General features: G+C 45.4%; 1 protein-coding gene across 2 annotated transcripts in view; it reads left to right on the forward strand.

The window, feature by feature from the left end:
• The window catches only part of LOC147107323 (galactosylgalactosylxylosylprotein 3-beta-glucuronosyltransferase 1-like), a 224,931-nt gene extending 211,930 nt beyond the window's left edge, over positions 1-13,001 (forward strand). For both annotated transcript variants that reach the window (XM_086006229.1, XM_086006230.1), the window contains exon 7: positions 10,219-13,001. The gene's annotated coding sequence lies outside the window, so the exon portion shown is untranslated. The remainder of the gene's footprint in view (positions 1-10,218) is intronic.
• Positions 13,002-15,879: the final 2,878 nt, after the last annotated feature.

A 15,879-nucleotide genomic window follows, 5' to 3' on the forward strand; every position in this document is an offset into this window, starting at 1 on the left:
CCTGGCTGATGACACCGCTCCATAACCCCAACACCCCTGCTGAGCTGTGGTACAACGAGAGCCATCTCGCCACCAGGAACATCATTGAGCAGACGATCGGCATGCTCAAGCAACGGTTCCGCTGTCTGGACCACTCGGGAGGATCCCTGCAGTACTCGCCTGAGCAATGCTCCCTCTTCATAGTTGTGTGCTGCATTCTGCATAACCTTGCAATCCTCAGGACCCAGCCAATGCCACCAGGGATTGGAGCACCACCGGAAGAGGAGGAGGAGGAAGACGAGGAGGAGGATGATCAGCAGCAGCACCAAGGCAGGAGGGAGGCCCACAATGTTGAAAGTGCAAGGGCCGTCTGTCAACAACTGATAACAAGCTGCTTCTAGGCCCCAACTGAGGAAATGGCTTCTGACATGGAGAACATGATGGAAAGCAAACCGCAACCCCTATAGCCAGGCAAGGCAGCAATGACTCCAAAGGCCAAACATGTACATTTTGAATACAACAACTTTTTGATTTTACAAACACTGTGTGTCATTTATTCATGACAAACTAATAGAAACAAACATAAAAAATCATTAATTAACATAACTGATTCTCACAACCTGGAGATAATGGCCAAAACACTAAACAAAGGTTATCAGATGAACCTCGGCCTTTAATAAAAACATTCGCAACATTTCGTCAGACCTCCTACTTTTTGCCCTTCCATGGTGATCTCCTTCCCTTGCCCACATGGCCCCTTCCCACCCTACTGCTCCTCTGTAATGGGGCCCCAGTGGCTGCAGCACGCTAGTGGAAAGCTGCTGAATGTCAGATCCTGAGACTGCAGATGCCCTTGAAGGACACCCTCGAGCAGCTCTAGGCCTGGAGGGCCCGGCTGCAGACTGCACCAACTCTGCATGGGCGGCAGCAGTCTGGGCTACAGGCGGTGGCAAGTGCAATGGGGAACAGACAGTGGTGGGAGCAGGAATGCTGGCATCCTGAGAGAGGACAGCACCTCCCTGCTCGACCGACACACTGGCACTCCCACAGGGCAGCACCTCAGCATCCGGAGCAACCTGCTGGAGCACAGATTGTTGGCCTGCTGTAGCTCCGTGAGAGCCCCGGGGAAATGTGTCCAAACCAGCGACGATGGCAGCAGTCAGTCCTTGCGTGGCCTCAATCTGAGTCTGCATGAGAGCAGTCTGAGATTGGATCACGGCAGCCAGTGACTGAATTGCAGCACAAATTTACGGAATTTAGCACACATGCTAGCGGGGTTGGGGTTATTGTCTCTGGCCAGTCAGAAGCCTCTGAGCTGCTCCAGGGACCCCCTTTGCGATTTTGAAGTGCTCCCCTATTCCTGAGTTCTGACCCCCGGACCCCCTCGGTGGCGATGTAGACAGAAAACAACGTGACTCATGGTTTGGGTGCAAAAACAGACCAGTATTTATTGAAAACAAAAGAAAGAAAAATCGATATGGCTCTTATGCCTGGTACAGCACTTTTGCTTAAACGCAGTACACTTAGTGTCCACTAGAGGGCTCCCTGCTCAGTGCAACTCTCCTTTATTTAACACATGCAGTACACTCCGTGTCCACTAGAGCGCTCCCTGCTCAGTGCAACACTACTTTATTTTAAATACAGTACTTTAATATAGAAACACAGCGTTCACCACAGCACTCCTCTGCTTGGTGCAACACTCCCTTTTAATACAGTTTTACATACAGTACTTTAAAACAACTACTCCTTTTTAATACAGTTTTAAATACCGAATTCAGTGTTCACTATAGCACTTCTCTGCTAGGTGCAACACTGTCTTGCTTAAATAGGGGAGGAGAAATGGACACAATGAAGGAAATCGACTAAAATCACAATTCTAACGAAATTCCAATTTTACTCCAACCCCTATACCTATTCTAAGTTGCCTTGTGGAAGGCCAGAAAAATATATGCTCACCACTGGAAATGCCTGCTCCGTGTCCTGCAAACTTAGATCTTCACTGCCCCGAAGTGAAAAACACCCCAGTGTTTTAAAAGTAAACTGCTGGTGTTTCGCTTCTACAGGCAGACTCCCACGCTGTAGAGGGAGACGGAGGCGAGGCCAGAGAGAGAGAGAGATGCTTCTGGGAAGCTATCTTTTATACCCCCATTTGGGGCCCGCCCAGATCCGGATGTTTCTGGGCTAAAACAAAAGGGATCCAACTGCCCCATTGTCCAGTAATGGGTTTGAATGTGTTCTCCCATTCATTTAAACGGTTTCTCCTCAGTTTGGATGTGTCCACTTGATATACAAACAAATGCTAATAGCATTCAATTTCTTTGTAAACAAAGCATTGTCCTGTGGTCATCTGGAACCACAATTGATTGACAGTCTTGAGTGCTTAGCAAACAAAGTTCCTTTGTTCATGCTGGCAGTTTAAGCACTTGATCTTAGAGTCAACATTGTAGAACGTTCTGTAAACAGGCATCGATTGTCCTGCTGCAGGGCGGGGGGGAAACTCCCCTTTGATTGACAGATTTGACTGCCATTGAACCTTTCTTCACAGACACACACACACAAGCTGTTTCCAAGTCCTCTGCCTTCGGCCATGTGGTCTGACAGCCATTTTTGATCCCTGGAATCTTTTTAAAGGCACATCACCCAGGGATTCTTTAATCAAAGAAATTAATCTTTGGAACTGTAAATTATTGTGAATTCTTACAGATAGCTTGGCCTGCAAGAAAAAGGACGGCGTCTGAGTAAATATACAGCCATGGTCTTGACTGATGTGCCTCCTATAGTTGAATAGCCCTTAATGTATGCAGCCATGGTCTTGCCTGATATGCCTCCCATAGTTGAATAACCCTGAATGTATGCAAGGTGTGGAATATGCATGTGTGTTTTATGAAATGGACATAGGTCTTGGATGAGTGTTGGGCATTGGGGTTTTAAGACCCTCTGGCCATAGAGTGAGGTTGAGATGGAGAGGTATTGAAAAACAGCCACTCGCCCTGACGACCCGAGTGAGGTCCTGGGCACCATGCTCCTGGAGGAGACGTGCTGAGCCACCTCCCTCCACACTCTTCTGTAGTCACGCGGCAATGGCCTCCTGCCACTCTCAGGGTGCAGTATAGCTCTTCTGTGCTCCACCACGCCAACCAAAGCCTCCAAGGCCCGCTCGCTGAAGCGCTGAGCTTGCTCCCTGGCCCTCTCCATAGTCCTTGGCTGGAAATTTCAGACACAGTTCTGTCCAGGCCGAGATTCAAGGCTGCAATGAGCAGGGTGTGGCTGGAGAGCAAGATCGACCCTCCCCTTTAAGAACTGGCCAGCGCCAGTGTGTCTGTGTTCCATTGCTAACTGACATCACATGAGCTTCGCCAGCGCTCTAAGGTAGCACCTTGCTCCTCGGCCTTAGCACCTTAAGACAGGTGTGTGAAGCGCCTGATTTAGCACTCCAATCACCTCCAGGGGCGATAAAAGCCAAGTTTGCAGTCGGAGGCGATAAGTAGCGCCAGGCGCTAAACTTTGCACCCGGACGATAATTGCGCCCCAAACGGGGCGATACTGAATTTCTCCTGCAATGTTTCCCTCTCCCTCTCTTGAAAGTGCTGACTCAGGTTAAGGTACAGTTCCATATGTGTCTGCAGCTCTCCAGTACCAGTATCCAATGGCCATTCTCCACATGTGAGCCCAGACTATTAACATACTTTTACCCTTCCCCTTTGCCTGGCACCTTTCCGTGCAAGCGCAGGAGATGCAACACATGCCCTTTTACCTCCTCCCTTCCCACTGTCCAGGGCCCCAAACACCCCTTCCAGGTGAAACAGCAATTTACTTGTACTTCTTGCAATTTAATATACTGTATTCGCTGCTCACGCTGCGGTCTCCTCTACATTGGGGAGACCAAACGCAGATTGGGCGACCGCTTTGCGGAACACCTCCATTCAGTCCGTAAGGGTGACCCCGAGCTTCCGGTCGCCTGTCACTTTAATTCACCGCTTCACTCCCACTCTGATCTCTCTGTCCTCGGTCTATTACATTGTTCCAATGTAGCTCAACATAAGCTCGAGGAACAGCACCTCATCTTTCGATTAGGCACTTTACAGCCTTCTGGACTCAACATCAAGTTCAACAATTTCAAACTATAACCCCTGCCCCCATTTTTCACGCTGTATGATTTTTGCCATTCCCATTTGCAACATTTTATCTTTCCTGCCTCTTACAAAAGTACAGTATGTTCCTTCAATTCCTTCCTCCCCTCCCCCACCCCTCCTTCCTCCCCTGCACCTGCTTAATATCTGTTACATCTCCAGCTTTTTCCAGTTCTGATGAAGGGTCCCAGACCTGAAACGTTAACTCTGTTTCTCTCTCTTCACGGATGCTGCCTGGCCCGCTGAGTATTTCCAGCGTTTTCTGTTGTTATTTCAGATTTCCAGCATCCGCAGTATTTTGCTATTGTAGTCATACTGTGGGCCAGAAATTCGGGTCGGAGGCTTCCCGCGGGTGTAAGCCTCCGACCTGTACTTATCTAGCACGCCGGCCATTGTGTTGTGGGCCCGCGTGGGATTCCGATCCTGGGCCTCCTCCAACTGCCGGCGCGTATCCCAGGGGCGCAGTTAGTTTGAAGCGTCCCCTGGGATCACGTGAGCCATGGAGAGCCAATGGTAGCAGGGAATCTGCATTCATAGATTTGTCAGGAAGACCTGTCAAATCTATGAATAGAGATCGGCCCCAAAACCTAAGTAAAACTTCAAATAAATTAAAAAAAACACAACACATTTTTAAAATAACTATAAATTACATAAATTAACTATTTTAAACAAAAATTAAAATTTTTGAAAAAATTAATTAAAGTTTTTAACGGGGCTAAAAATAAACTTACGTTTCTTTAAAGTATTTTAAAATGATAAACCTGTGGAAAAAATGTTTTAATTTTACTTAATTAACCTCTTACTTTGTTAAAAGCAGGCCTTGCGACTGCTTTTTTCATGCACAGCTGCTGGAGACTTACCCGCACGGAGAAATCTGTAAAAAAATCGGAAGTTCCAGGCGCACGCGCTGCCTCTCCGGCGCACGCGTTCGACCTGTGAACCCCTTCCTTCAAGGGAACGGAAGTTCCGGTTTCCAGCGCATGCGCAGTGCATGCACGAAACCGGGACTTTCGTTGGCCCTACGCGTGAGTACCCAGCGCGTACTTACCCGTGGGGACCCGAATTTCTGGCCTCACTATTGGGTGGGGGGGGGGATTGGATCAAAGACAAGCTCGATTCTGTATTTACCCAATGTCCACACATGCGCAGGGGTCAGGGATGATCATGAGGAGTGGGAACCCTGGATGATATTTTTTCCCTGACTGGCCAACGGTTACTAAGGCCAATTAAGATGCTTCCAACTCTGGTGCAGCTGAGATAAGCCAATTTACCACAGACCAGCAAACAAGCCTGAGATCTTCCTGATCAATATGACTCAGCAGCACACTAGAGTGTGCAACTGCCTACTGAAACATCTGTTTCCATTTAGTTGTATTGTTTACTATACTGTTGCGTTTATGTTTGTTTAAAGTTACAGGCTTGAATAAATGCGTCAACACAGGGGGCCCAGAATAGTATAAATGTCACACATTGATCTGTGTAGGCAAAGTTATTTTTACAATGTGCAGTTTTTAAGGATTTCAATGTATGCTTTCAGTAATCTACCTCAGATCAGGTACCATCCCTTGACAGATTTACTGTTATTTCTCATTTTAAATTATTCAATAGAATATAATTTGCACATTAGATTTTTTCAATTTCAAACATGAACAGGTAGACAATTCCCCAGCACTGAACTGGGCTTTATGCAGTAAGAGCTATAGAGATAAAATCAATGGAAATGTGAAGAGAATTATACAGGGTGTCTGGGTTCTGAGATTACATTGCATGGTGCATTGATGATCAGAGGAAATGCAGTGATATGAATAAAACAAACTGAAAAAAATAGGCCAAAATATTGTTCAATGGCCTAATAGACAAAGACAAAATGAACATTCCTTGCACCATTCACCACCAGCAGAATGTCATCCATATATTATTATTTGGGATTAAAGTGTATTTAAAGGCTTCGATTTTCATTGAGCCGTGGAGTCAGGATTGGAGGCGTGCGGGGGGTTAAATTCCCGAAATCAGGGGTCCCGACCCCATCCCGCCCCCCAACCCGCCTCCATGCCAATTTCAAAGGAGGCGGATGCCTGCCCCACACTGGGACCCGCCTACCCGAGGCGGGAAGGGGATTAGTGACAATTAACTGCCTGTTAACAGGTAGTTAACAGGCAGTTTTTAGCCTAATCCCTATTTAAAAGCTTGAAGTGTGGGATTCCCGACGGCTCCAAACCACGCCAAGTTAGAGGAGTCGGACCGTCGGGTTGAAGGGCTTGGAGGGGTCGAGATGTCAGTGTTCAGGTGAGTGATGTGTGCATGAGTGCAAAGGTAAGTGTGTTTGGTGTGTCTAAAGTAATTAAATAAGTTTTACATACATTTTCTTACCTTTACAGCCTTCCTTCCTTTAGGTTCGGGGAGTCCCTCATCTCACTGGCACAGAAAGCAGAATGGCTGCGAACTGTCAAAAGTGACAGCCTGCAGCTTTCTGTGCCAGTGAGATTTCTAACTGAGTCTGTGGAGAAGGACTCAGGTTAGAAGTAAGACGGTCAGTGTTTGACAGCTTCAAACAGCTGTGAAACGCTGATATTTCATCTGTCAAAAGGTCTTGACAGATGACATTTCAGTCTGTGACATCACCTGTTGCCGGGTGGCCCTTAATTGGCCTGCTGAGCGGGCTCAACAAGGTCAATCAAGTTAAAATCGCGTGGATTGGCTGCATCTCGATGGAGGCGGGACTACAACCCTGAAAGTTGTAGTCCCGCCTTCTTCCCGACTTCTGAATGAAAATCACCCCCAAAGTGTCACTTGACTGCTTAGTTTATCGATGTGGTGACAACAGCTCCTGACCCGAGCCAGGTCATGCTCGGGTCGCCAACTCTGGGTGGATGTATTCCTGGAGGTTTGACCACATGACCAGCCGCCTCCAAACCCCCCTCCCCCACCCCACCCAATCAAACAGCCTTTGTTCCCCACATCGCCAATAATGTTATAACTAATAAACAAAAGTCTTCAAAGAAAATGGGGGGGGGGGGATAAAACACACTTTTTTTTAAATGCCCTAACGGTTTTTCTCCTGGAGATTATTAATGTTAAATTCCTGGGGACTCCAGGACAATCCTGAAGGTTTGGAAACCCTAGGTCACACGAGAGGTGAAGGCTGTACCGGAGAGACAAGATGGGTTACCAAGGACTATTCTGGTGATCACCCTGGCAGTCAGCAAAGAATGCCGGGAAGCAACTTGTAGACTGACAGCTCTGTACAAGGGGAAGGTCTATGACATGGTGGGGGGGGAGACCTAAAACAGAGGGAGAAAAATATTGTAAAATGGAGGGAATTTTAAAAAAAACTATCAGTATACTTCTTAAGGTATCATTCATTGATTCTGAGACAGTTCATCAAATTTTTGAGTCAAGCTTGGAGCTATGGGGGGCTAGATAGCACGGTGGGTTAAGCCTTTCATCTCTGGAATCTGGGCTTGAAACCAGCTCAGTCCCATCTACCTGCTGGCTGCAGGGGTCCTATTTGAAATTAGTTCTGGTAATCTCAATCCAGCTCCTAATTGGCATAAACCCACAGTACAAACTGGCTCTAATTCGGGTAATACCTGGTAATCTCATTCAGAAAGGCCACAGTTTGGCTAGTATGTGAAATGTAAAATTTTCACAGGTCCAGTAGGGAGTGCTGGTCTGAGGTTGGGAATTAAGGGACATTGTTGGGGTCGTACAGAGGGTGCTTTACTCTGTTACACCCATGCTGTATCAGCTTGATGCTGGTGCTGGGTACCAAAGATGGGGAAAATACTTAATTTGCCAGTTCTAACCTTTTAGTTTAATGAGCACAAAATTCACCAAAATTTGAGACTTCAAGCTCAAGTTTGAGAGGTTTCACTCTGACAGATAATGAAGGTTCCTTGTATTCTCAATGTGGATTCCAGTGTGCATCAGTTAAAGATAGACTTGAGCATATTGGGGGAAGCTACAAACAGGGGCCTGTTACTTTAATCCTAATTTAGGATGGATTCCTGCACTGAATTCAAAATTCATGTTTCAGAATGCTGAATTCAAAGTTGGGATTTTTTGAGGGGAAAGCAATGTTTTGAGACACCTGAATCTAAATATACCTGAAGACGAAACTGAGATTTGTTTTTTGGAATTAGCCTATCCAGATCTTAGCATTGGAACCTGCAATGCCTTCTCCAATAGTAATGCAGCAGCAGGATTTTGTGTGATTATTGTTGCTGTGTACCTTACCAAAATCCAAATATATCAGAATATGTTCAATTTGAAAATATCCCTAAATACTTGTGATTCAATGGGCTGGATTTTCTCAGCCCCGAGGAGGCGGGACTGCCGGGAAAGTTGCAGAATTTGGGGGCGGGTGGCAAACCCGCCCCCAACCCGCCTCCGTGCCCTCTTGCCAGGAGGTGGGAGGCCGTCCTGCCCTGGGTCCCATCTCCTTGGAGGCAGGAAGGGATTAAAGCCTATTAACTGTCGATTAACAGGTAGTTAACAGGCAGAAAATAAGATTATCCCCATTTTTCGTTCCGAAGTGCGGGCTTCCTGACCTCAAGGAACCCCACCAGGGTGGAGGAGCTGAGTAGGAGGTCTGCGGGGGTCGGAGGGGTCTGAAAGTGCAATGTAGAGGTGAGTGATGGGTGCAAGTGTGGAGTGGTAAGTATGTGAGGTGAGTGTAAAGTATTAGAAAATGTTAACTTACCTTTGTTTCAGCCGCTGTGGAGTCGGAGTCCCAACATCTCCATTGTAGATTTCACAGACTGTCTGTTGCATCCTCCAAACCGGCAGTCAGGTGATTTCTGCAAAGTTGAATGGTTTGATGAGTCCTGAACACAAGAACTCATCAAACTACACAGAATGTCAGTGTTTGACAGCTTCACAGAGCTGTCAAACAATGACATTTCTTCTTTCAAAATTTCTTGACAGATGGCACGTCAGACGTTGACGTGCTCTGTCACTGACTTCCCCCTAATTGGCCTGCTGAGCCCGCTGGGCGGGCATAACAAGGTCAATCAGGGGAAAATGCCGCTGGTTGGCCAGAAGCTGATGGAGGCGGGACTGAGACCCGGCAAGCAGCAGTCCCGCCTCCAACACGCCTCCATTCATAAAATCTAGCCCAACGTTTCAGAAAAGCACTTTGGAGCTCATTCCTTAGTCAAAGCCACTAAACTGGCCGAACTAGCACGCTCAGTGAGACACTCTAGCTTTAAGAGATCATAGACTGGGTAACTGAAATGAATGAGGATAAGGTTGCGGGGCCCAGCAAAACCCTTGACAAATTATTCGTGTGATTTTCCTCTTATCTAGAAGGGCAATAAAATGGATCAATGCCCTTTCGTAGAACCACCTTGGAACAGACTATGCAGCTTTCACAGGCAATGTGGCCAATGTTCTGGCTGGCTACAGCATTGCTTTGTAAATGTTAATGACGGAAATATCATCAGAATCCAGAAAAATAAACTGTTATTTCAAGTCATTCGAAATGTGGTTAACGGTAGACCCTTAGGTTGACTTAGCAGGCAGCGCAAGGAGCGCACGTCAACCCAAGCACCCCACCCACCCACCCCTTCAACCAGCGTCTGCCCCACCTGTGACAGAGACTGTAGGTCCCGCATTGGACACATCAGTCACCTGAGAACTCATTTTTAAGGTGGAAGCAAGTCATCCTCGGTTCCGAGGTACTGCCTAAGAAGAAGAGGTTGACTGAGTAAAGAAAGAAAAGCAAGAACGTTCATTTATTTAGCACCTTTTCATGACTTCAGGATGCCCAAAGCACGTTACAACCAATGAAGTACTTTTGAAGTGTAGTCACTGTTGTAATGCATCTTATTTTGTCCTCCGTATCTGTAACTTTCAGGTTATGTTTTTGCATTACTGTCTACTCCTGATATTTTGAAGCAGGTTTTTTTTGCACTAGAACATTTTGAATGAAAAAATAATTTGAATTAAGCAATATAAATAACATATAAACAAAATTAGTGCTCAAATAATAACAAAATGAGCAGATGATTTGAATTAGGTGACTTTGAAGGAGAGTGGACTGAAGACTCTTCTCCAGAAGTTTCCATCTGTTAATTGATGTCTTGTTTTTTTTCTAAATTATTTTCAGGAATCTTGTGAAGATCCTCTGCCGATTGACTTACATCGTGACAACTTTTCAAGCCATGCTACCCTTCTGTATATGTTTTTTAAAGTTAACGCATTCTACTAAGTCAGCTACCGTATGTTTTCTTTTAAGTTATTAAGAATAGTTTATAGCTGATTATTTTCAGCCCTTTCCTTAATTGAATATTTCCTCAAAATTGAACATTGGCACCAGCTTGACAAGAATGGAATGTTTCTTCCAAAGATTGTTACTCAGCCTCTACACCGGTGGAGTGTCTGTTGCGAACCTTACACTACCATTTGGGGAGCAAGGATTGCAACATTTTTTGCTGTCGGAACTTGATTAAGCATAAATCCACAATCAATTATTGAGTGAAGTATTAACATTCAGACTGTTTGCCCATTTCTGTCCTGCGAGATTGTATCACTTGGGCTGAAAGATCTCTCTCAGCCCTTCAACACAACTTGGCGTAAAAAATGATTCAGTCAGCAGTTCAACTGAAAGAAAAGCAATCTTGAAAGTCACCTTCAGTCAAATGATGTTCAGTTGTCCAGCTAATCATTACATCACTGCTGCACAATTGAAGGTACATTGTGTCAAAAAAGGACAGAATTGCTTTCAATGGATTGAGTTCTCTGCTGTGCTTTCAATCAGGGTTTAGTGTCTTTGGCATATTGGCTGTCAATTTGAACTGAATAGAAGCATTATTTCATGAGGAAACATGAATTTTAATATACTGATTTTGATGGATTTTACATTAACTACTGATAAATATTAAGTTTTGCATATTAATTGCAGTAAGTATATACAATAAAAGGCACTGAAATGGCAACGGGAGACTTAGAAAAGGACTTAGGTGTGATAGTAGGCTTTCAATGTCTTGGCAATGTCATGAAGCAATTAAAAAGGGAAATGGAATATACAGCCAGAACAGTAGAGTGCAGCTCTCAGCAATTTAAGCCGGGTCGTTACAATTCTCTGGCCAGACCACATTTGGAGTATTATGTTCAATTCTGCACACGCTGCAAAATACATATACAAGTGTCAGAGAGGGCACAGAGAAGACCAACACAACTTGTCCTAAGCATTAAACTATGAGGAAACATTCGACAACCTTAGATTCTATGGTCTAGAAAGAAGGGTAAGGGAATACCTCAGTGAGGTGTATAAAATATTAAACGGCTTGGATAGAGTAAACTCAGAATATTACTTTAAATTAAGCCAGAAAAGCAAGAGTGAAGGGCGTGAATTTAAATTAGTGTGGAATTATTTTATAACAATGTTTCTTTACTCAAACATTAATAAATGTTTGGAATAAAGTGCCAGGCTAGATAATGGAGGCAAAACATTAGGAACTTTCAAAATGGAGCTGAATACTATTGTGGGACTCAAGGTACCAGAAAGATGAGTTTTCATGGGTCGAACTGCCTTTTCTCATTTTTTAAATTACAGCACAGATAATTTAATTTGAACAATGGTGCAAAGGCATTAAATTGTTGGCTGCAATGACAAATTGCTGTTCTATTCATTTTGCTTAAAGTTAATCTTCAGCCTCGTCGTCTGTTAATAAACAAAGCAAAATACCTCTACAGACATTTACATACCCTCCTGCATCAACAAGACTGTTCAAAGAATAATAATCCTCTATTGTACAAATCCTCCATTGTACAATTGTACAACAGTTCTCTGTGTTCATACAACAAAATAAGAAGACACATAGAAATATAAAGAACTGGCAGTGGAGAATCATGCTAGGATTTTAAAGAAGCATTGTCTTCACGAATAAGTGTTTTTTTACATTTGTTTTATGGGATGTGGGCGTCGCTGGCAAGGCCAGCATTTGTTGCCCATCCCTAGTTGCCCTTGCGAAGGTGGTGAGCCGCCTTCTTGAACCGCTGCAGTCCGTGTGGTGAAGGTACTCCCACAGTGCTGTTAGATAGGGAGTTCCAGGATTTTGACCCAGTGACGATGAAGGATCGGCGATATACTTCCAAGTCAGGATGGTGTGTGACTTGGAGGGGAACTTGGAGGTGGTGGTGTTCCCACGCACCTGCTGCCCTTGTCCTTCTCGGTGGAAGAGGTCGCGGGTTTGGGAGGTGCTGCCGAAGAAGCCCTGGCAAGTTGCTGCAGTGCATCTTGTAGATGGTACACACTGCAGCCACGGTACACCGGTGGTGGAGGGAGTGAATGTTTAAGGTGGTGGTTGGGGTGCCAATCAAGTAGGCTGCTTTGTCCTGGATGGTATCGAGCTTCTTGAGTGTTGTTGGAGCTGCACTCATCCAGGCAAGTGGAGAGTATTCCATCACACTCCTTACTTGTGCCTTGTAGATGGTGGAAAGGCTTTGGGGAGTCAGGAGGTGAGACACTCGCCGCAGGATACCAAGCCTCTGACCTGCTCTTGTTGCCACAGTATTTATGTGGCTGGTCCAGTTAAGTTCCTGGTCAATGGTGACCCCCAGGATGTTGATGATTCGGCGATGGTAATGCCGTTGAATGTCAAGGGGCGGTGGTTAGACTCTCACTTGTTGGAGATAGTCATTGCCTGGCACTTGTGTGGCACCAATGTTACCTGCCACTTATCAGTCCAAGCCTGAACGTCGTCCAGGTCTTGTTGCATGCAGGTAATGAATTGCTTCATTATCTGAGGAGTTGTGAATGGCGCTGAACACTGTGCAGTCATCAGCGAACATCCCCATTTCTGATCTTATGTTGGAGGGTTTGTTGCAGAAAAGTAAAACAAGTGCCCTACATGTGACAAGGTGAAGTAAACACATTGTAAACAATCATTATGTTTTTGTGATATCATTGTGACAAAATAGTGCACAGCTCTTCTTTGGGCCATCATGATGCTGATCTAACATGAGTAACCAGTATCAACCTTTGAAGCATGATACAATGGTCCAGAATCTACTAGAGCGGGGCATCTCACGGTGTGACTTTTTCACCTCACCCTTCAACTCAAAAAGGTTCGCACTGCAAGTTGCTGGAAGTGCAAGCTGATAACGGGGCATCTGGGACCTTGGTGAACGATGGGATCAACAGTCTAGCTCCTTAACCATGAGATTTAAGGATTGAGAAAGCAATAGAGGAATGACAGAGAAGGAAATAGAGTGAATTAGAGTCAAATTAAATACAGATAGAGAAATAAAGAGAAGAAAAGAAAGATTGGATTAAGAGAGTGAGAAAAAAAGACAGAAATGAAAAGTAAGAAAAAAATGTAAACTTTTTTAATTTTAACTATTACTAATGATTCACTGCCCTGTAGGAATGATACTCCACAGTTTGTTTCCTTTCTGGGCCGGAGAGGTTGATTGGCATTGCATAAACATAAATCTCCTCATTAAAAAGGTCCTTAAGCTGTTAAGTACCAGCCCCAACTTTCTGTGACGAATTTAATTAGCAATTAATGCGCCAGTGCAGCAATTTCTTGAAATCACGGGGAGGTCGAGGGCGAGCTGCCGTTTCCGCGAGGCTAACGGCGGAGCAGCGCAAATTGTCCAGCAACTTGTGGCGATTCGCAATTCACGGCGTATCTGTTCCTCACCACAAGCTGCTGGACAATTTACACATTAATAACAGAGAGCGCCATTAAACTCACCAGTACTTGGCAGCAAATTTTGGACCATTATTCTGAATTTAAAGATACAAAATATCACACTCACTGCAATTTTCAACATTAATATTCTTCTGCTGTGTTGTGCCGTGCAATTGCACAAATAAGCATAAGCAATAAGGATTGGCGATTAGTGCAAGGGGCAGCCATTTACCCGAGATGGATTTTCAATAAGTAAATTTGGTTAAAAACATGGCATACGTAGTGCTCGTAACTCTCAGGTCATGTTTTTCTATTACAGTCTACTCTTGGTAATTTGAAGCAGTTTGCACTAAGAAATTTGAATGAAAAAGTAATTTGAGTTAAGCAATATAAATAACAAAAATGAAGGTCTAAAGGGCTCTCAGAAGAACCCCAATCGCAGTAAAATCTTGCTTTCAGTGGCATTGGATGAAAGCAGGCTTACCACAGTGATCAACAACCATATCTCTAAGCCCTGGCACAACTACCTGATAGCGGCAGTAGGAAACTACCTACACAGGGTCTGGGTCAACAGAGAGCCAGGCCCAGATCTGAAACACATGCTGTAAAGACACCTGCAGCTACCACGCAGCACAGGATTGGCACACCCAATGACGATAACAGTCAGCGCTGGCCTAAAACCTGACTGCACCTCCTTGCAGACATGCTGACTATGGGGATGGTGCTATCGAGTGGTACAGAGGCCCGTCTTCCTCTCAATCACCTCATGTAACACTACCTCTACTTTCAGTACCCATCAGACAAGGGTTCAGGTGATGGGATACTCTGTCAATTGACTGGGGACTTGTGCCTACATCTCGGTTCTCCTTTCTCATTTTTGTCTATCACCACTTGGTTTCCGTCCCCCACCCTTCTGACTTGCAAAAGGCTGCTGATGGATTCCGAGCCTTTCCAAAGGCTTTCGGGATTTTTGTCCCCCTATTCTGAAGTTCCCTTTTAATTTTCCCCTTCGCTTTAAATTTTACTGGTACACAATTCTGTATTGCCACCACAGGAGTGCTCCCTGGGCCTGTCCAAGTCTGCACCAGAGGCTATGCACACGTGCTAATCCTCAGAAAAGTGGTTGTAACAAAGCACACGTCCACTTGAGTCTGTCTGAAACTCAGCTTACCTTTCAAATCTAAACTGCACCCATACGGGATAAGATGGACTGATACATCAGCAAAATACTGCAGATGCTGGAAATCCGAAATCGTGTTCTGACGAAAGGTCTTCGACCTGAAACATTGAGCTGGATTTTGATGTAGGAGGCGGGACTACAACTTTTGGGGTTGTAGTCCCGCCTCCATCGAGTTGTGGCCAACCCACGCGATTTTCACTTGATTGACCTTGTTGAGCCCGCCCAGCGAGCTCAGCAGGCCAATTAAGGACCACCCGGCAACAGGTGACGTCACAGATTGACATTTCATCTGTCAAGAGCTTTTGACAGATGAAATATCAGCGTTTCACAGCTGTTTGAAGCTGTCAAACACTGACAATCTGTACACTAAGTTAATTCCTTCCTCTCAGGCTGATTTAGAGTTCTCCCCGGAACAGAAAGCAGAGGCTGCAGATTTTGACAGATCGTGGCCATTCTGCTTTCTGTGCCGGTGAGATGAGGGACTCCCGAGACCTGAAGGAAGGAAGGCTGTAAAGGTAAGTAAAGGTAATTAAACTTCTTTAAACACTTTACACACACCAAACACACTAACCTCTGCACTCATGCACCCATCACTCACCTGAACACCGGACATCTCGAACCCTCCAAGCCCTTCAGCCCGACGGTCCACCTCACTAACTTGGCGTGGTTTGGAGCCGTCGGGAATCCCACACTTCAGGGATAAAAATAGGGATTAGGCTAAAAACTGCCTGTTAACTACCTGTTAACGGGCAGTTAATTGGCACTAATCCCCTTCCCGCCTCGGGGAGGCAGGTCCCAGCACCAAAGGCCCGCCTCCTTTGAAACTGGCTTGGGGGCGGGATGGGTTCGTGCCCCCCCGATTTCGCGGTTTTAACCCCCCACACGCCTCCAATCCCGCCTCCACGGCCCAATGAAAATCCTGCCCGTTAACTCTGTTTCTCTCTCCACG

The sequence above is a fragment of the Somniosus microcephalus genome, chromosome 14 (assembly GCF_052327205.1).
Source record: "Somniosus microcephalus isolate GS21.2 chromosome 14, FLI_Smic_1.0, whole genome shotgun sequence".
In the NCBI taxonomy this organism is placed as follows: Eukaryota; Metazoa; Chordata; class Chondrichthyes; order Squaliformes; family Somniosidae; genus Somniosus; species Somniosus microcephalus.